Source organism: Mobula hypostoma, chromosome 5 (assembly GCF_963921235.1).
Source record: "Mobula hypostoma chromosome 5, sMobHyp1.1, whole genome shotgun sequence".
Lineage (NCBI taxonomy): Eukaryota > Metazoa > Chordata > Chondrichthyes > Myliobatiformes > Myliobatidae > Mobula > Mobula hypostoma.
Genome location: NC_086101.1, coordinates 16,250,722 through 16,255,830, shown reverse-complemented (window position 1 = coordinate 16,255,830; position 5,109 = coordinate 16,250,722). Strand labels below are relative to the sequence as shown.

The following is a 5,109-nucleotide window of genomic DNA, read 5'->3' as shown; positions in this document are numbered from 1 at the left end:
CACAAGAAAATTAATCCCAGGGTAGTATTTGGTGAAATAGGTAAATTGTACGTACTTTGAATAAATTTACTTCGAGTTTTGAAGTCCATTGTAGTCCAAAGTGCTCATAGTGTTGCTGTACTGAGGTAATGATTAGGTGACACATACAGTACGTAGCTTGATAATCAATTTACTTTGAACTTTAAACTGGTGGAAGGAGCAGAATAGCTGGGATTTAAACTGGCATCAGAACTAGGAGCACTCAAAGGTAAAACCAGATTATTGTGCAGAGAAATGGATTGGTGGTGTTGGAGTGGGGAGAATAGAAGGGAAGATCTTTCTTGTTCCGAAAGGAGCTGAGAGACTAGATGACACAAGCAGTGGTGGTGCTGGTGGTGTGAGATAGAGAGTGTGATAGTGTGTGTGTGTGTGTGTGTGTGTGTGTGTGTGTGAGAGAGATTATGAGTGTGTGAGGGGAGAGAAATTGTGTTTGTGTGTGTGTGTGTGTATGTAAATGAGAGAGATTATGTGTGTGGGGAGGTAGAGATTGTGTGTGTATGTGGGAGAGAGATGGCGCACACGTGTGTGTGTGTGTGTGTTTGTGTGTGCGTATGCATGCGTGCGTGTGTGTATGTGTGCATGTAAGTGAGGTAGACAGTGTGTGTGTAGGGAGGTAGAGATTGAGTGTGTGGGGAGAGAGAGATTGTGTTTGTGGGGGGAGAGGTTGTGTACGTGTATGGGGGAGAAAGATTGTGTGTGTGTTTGAGGGAGAGATTGTGTGTGTGCGGGGGAGAGATTGTGTGTGTGGGGGAGAGATTGTGTGTGTGTATGGGGGAGATTTTGTGTATGGGGGGAGAGATTGTGTGTGTGTATGGGGGAGAATGATTGTGTGTGGGGGAGAGATTGTGTGTGTCTATATGGGGGAGAGAGATTGTATGTGTGGGGAAGAGAGATTGTGTGTATGGGGGGAGAGATTGTGTGTGGAGGGGAGAGATTGTGTGCATGTATGGGGGAGAGAGATTGTGTGTGGGGGGAGAGATTGTGTGTGTGTGTGTGGGGGTAAGATTGTGTGTGTGTATGGGGGAGAGAGATTGTTTGTGTGGGGGGAGAGATTGTGTGCGTGTTTGGGGGAGAGATTGTGTGTGGGGGACGTTGTATGCGTGTATGGGGGGGACAGATTGTGTGCGTGTATGGGGGGAAGAGATTGTGTGTGTGTGTGTGTGTGTGTGTGTGTGTGTGTGTGTGTGTGTTTGTGTGTATGTATGAGTGACAGAATTATATGTGTGTGGGGAGTTAGAGATTATGTGTGTACGTGGGAGAGAGATTGTGTGTGGGAGGGAGAGATTGTGTGTGTGTGTATGTGAATGAGAGAGAATATGTGCGTGTGGGGAGGTAGAGTTGGTGTGTGTATGTGAGTGAGAGAGATTATGTGTGTGTGGGGAAGAGAGATTGTGTGTGTGTGTATGTGAGTGAGAGAGATTATGTGTGTGTGGGGGAGAGAGATTGTGTGTGTATGGGGGAGAGAGATTGTGTGTGTGGGGAAGAGAGATTGTGTGTGTGTGTGAGTGTGTGTGTGAGTGTGTGTGTGTGTGTGAGTGAGAGAGATTATGTGTGTGTGGGGGAGAGAGATTGTGTGTGTATGGGGAGAGAGATTGTGTGTGTGGGGAGAGAGAAATTGTGTGTGTGTATGGGGGAGAGAGCTTTTTGTGTGTGTGTGTGTGTGTGTGTGTGTGTGCGCGCACGTGCGCATGAAAGTGAGAGAGATTGTGTGTGGGGGGAAGAAAGATTGTGAGTGTGGGGGGGAGAGATTGTGTGTGTGTATTCGGGAGAGAGATGGTGTGCATGAGGGAGGCATTATATGTGTGTGGGGGGGGAGAAATATTGTGTTTGTGGGGGAGAGAGATTGTGTGTAAGGGAGAGATGGTGTGTGAGGGAAAGGGATTGCTTGTGTAAGTGGGAGAGAGATTGTGTGTGTGAGGGAGAGATTGCATATGTGTGAATGAGGGAGAGGTTGTGTATGTGTGCCGGGGGGGGGGGGGGGTGTTAAAGAGGCAAGAAATGGAACGAATAGAGGATTAAATCAACCAAAGCATGAGTGGAAATAATGAGTGCTCAAAATTACCTCGGGAATTGTATTTTGCACTATTTATTTATTTTTCTAATACAGTTTTTTTACATCTTGCACTGTACTGCTGCCACAAAACAATATATTTCACAGCCCATGTCAGTGGTGATCAATCTGATTCTGAATCTGGGGGAAAATAAAAGTTCAAACTTCTAGTTCTCTGAGGTTGAGCCCAGAAGGCTGCCACGTTTCCAGTCAGAAGGTGAGGTGCTGCAGCATCTTACACAGAATGATGCTGGAACAGTGGAACAGGCTCAGAGTCAGAGAGTGAGGGGTTCACTTCCAGATGGATGATAAGATATTGCAAGGGAATCTCCAATCTGCAAGTACTCAAAAGCCGATTAACTGCCGTTGTTGAATTGGATGTTGCGTCTGGAAGGCTACGGTGTGCCCAGGTAAAAGGCGAGGTACTGCTCAGTAAACTTGCACTAGGCATCATTGTGACAGTGCAGGAATCAGGAGACTGATAGATCAGAGTGGGAGCGGATGGAGAAATAATGAGAAGAAAGTTTGATTAAATAGAATTATATAATAATAGAAATCGAAGCAAAGCAATGGTTAAAGACTCTGACTCCGGGTGTTCGGCAGGTCTGAGCAATGGGAAAACCTCCCCGAAACTTGTCAACAGGCAGACCTGACAAATACATTAAGGCTCATTAAATTGTGCCCAGATACCGATCAGAAGCTGAGGCAGATCCGGACCTGACTGTGGTATTTAGTCACGGAGTAAACATTGGAATCTTGACTCAAAGCATTTGGATGGCTGTCAGAAGTCTCTGGCTTGTTAGGAGCTCAGCTCCGTGAGAGGCTGCTCCTGCAGACCGACCCTTCCCAGGTAGAGTGCTCTTCACTCTGTCCTCTCTGCACTCTCTGACATCTTAGATCCAGGGTTTCCCCACCCATAAGGCCATAAGACACAGGAAATGAATTAGGCCATTCAGCCCATTGAGTCTGCTCCACTGTTCGATCGTAGCTGGTTTATTTCCCTATCAGTCTCAGATGCTGGAATTCCCTGCCTGAACCTCGCCTTCTCCCCGTCCTCATGAAGCTTCCTCTTGGAGTGAGCTTTTCAGTATTAGTATTGGTTTATTATCGTCACGTGTACTGAGGCACACTGAAAAACTTGTCTTGCACACTGCTCATACTATCACATCATTACACAGTGCATTGAGGTAAAACAAGATAAAACAATAACAACGTAGAACGAAGTGTAACAGCTGCAGAGAGCGTGCAGTGCAGGAAAGTTCAGGTACATGTTGCCCATGTTTGACCCACATCCCTCTAAACCAAGGGTTCCCAACCCTTTTTATGCCATGCACCTCTACCATTAACTGAGCAGTCTGAGGATCCCAATTTGGGAACCCCTGTTCTAAACCTTTCCTATACGTGTATGGATCCAAATCTCTTTTAGAAGTTATTAGGGTACTTGCCTCAATTACTTCCTCTGGCAGCTCACTCCATATACATACCACCCTCTACCTGAGGAAGTTGCCTCTCAGGTCCCTTTGAAATCTTTCATCTCCTTAAACCTATGACCTGTAGATTTTATTTCCTTATCCCTGGGGAAAAGACTGTGTGCATTCACCCCATCTACATCCCTCATGGTTTTACATGTGTCCATAAGTTCACCCATCAATCTCCTACAACCTCTCCCAGGCCTTCAAGTACTGGCAACACTCTCATAAATCTTCCATACATTCTTTCCAGCTTAATGACATTATTATTAGTTACCAAAACTGACACAATACTCCACACCAACATAATACCCCAACTTTTGTTCTCAGTACCTTGTTGGATGAGAGCTCTCTAAATTTGCATCCACATAGCAATCTAACATTCTAAGGTGGCCTGTGCTAAGTCATGGCAATGCTAATTTAAATCCTATTTTGACTCCTCAGAGTCAGATGAAGTATTATTCGGAGCAAGTGATCTTGTACTTTATTGTTTACACTGATGAAAGGCCATTTGTGCTAACTGCCATAGTCACCACCCTGTCAGCCTGTGACACGGCTTTCAGCAAATCACATATTGGTACTCAAAGATCCTTCCTGGCTCAATACATGAGAAGCATTTGATGGCACTGGGCCTGTCCTCGATGGATTTTGGAAGGATGAGGGGGTTCTCATTGAAACCTACCGGATACCGAAAGGCCTAGATAGAGTGGATGTGGAGAGGATGTTTCCATTAGTAAGAGAGTCTAGGATCTAAGAACACACACTCAGAATGAAGGGATGTCTCTTTAAAAATGATATGAAGAGGAATTTCTTTCACCGGAAGGTGGTGGAACCCATTACCACTGAGGACCATGGAGGCTATGTCATTGGGTTTGTCTCAGGCAGAGGTTGATAGGTTTTTGATTAGTAAGGGTGTTAAGGGTTACAGTGAGAAAGCAGGCAAAGGGGATTGAATAAAATCAGCCACAAATAAATGGCAGAGCAGACACAATAAGCTGCATAACCTAATTCCATTCTGTACTTTATAGTCTTAAGAGAGAATTTCTGTTACCTGAACTGCTGGAACTCATGTTGGGGGAGCACCTTTAGTCCTCTCCTGAGTTTCATTGGATACAGGACTGGGAATGTGAAAAAAGCATCATATTAAAAACCTAAAACAAGAACAGAAAATGCTGGATACACTCAGCAGGTCAGGTAGCATCTATGGGGAGAGAGTAAAAGGGTTAATTTTTCAGGTCTGAAGAGTACCTCTAGTGAATAAAGAGGCTAGCCTGTTTTCTTTATAAACAGCCAATGCATTCCAGGTCAGATAAGAACAATTCAGGAAATCCGTCAGAGCAGAGAAAGATTAGAACATGTGATTAGAGAGGTGGGGAGGGAGCTGTGAGAAAATTGCAAAGCCTTCCTATCTCCGAGGCTGATGCAAGGGTCAGAGTCCAGTGGCATGGAGTGCAAAACAACTGGGGACCCTCCACTGCTACGGCCTTCCTCCACCTTCACCGCCAGTATGATGTTTGATCATCTTCCACCAGTTCCACTGTTGAGGTCTTG

At 45.4% G+C, this 5,109-nt stretch overlaps 1 protein-coding gene across 5 annotated transcripts in view; it reads left to right on the top strand.

The window, feature by feature from the left end:
• The window catches only part of LOC134346638 (discoidin domain-containing receptor 2-like), a 146,443-nt gene that overhangs the window by 52,870 nt on the left and 88,464 nt on the right, over positions 1–5,109 (top strand). The window contains exon 1 of one of the 5 annotated variants that reach the window (XM_063048109.1): positions 156–247. The exons of the other annotated variants lie outside the window; for them this stretch is intronic. The gene's annotated coding sequence lies outside the window, so the exon portion shown is untranslated. Of the gene's footprint in view, positions 1–155; positions 248–5,109 lie in introns of those variants that run through there. 5 annotated transcript variants of the gene reach the window in all.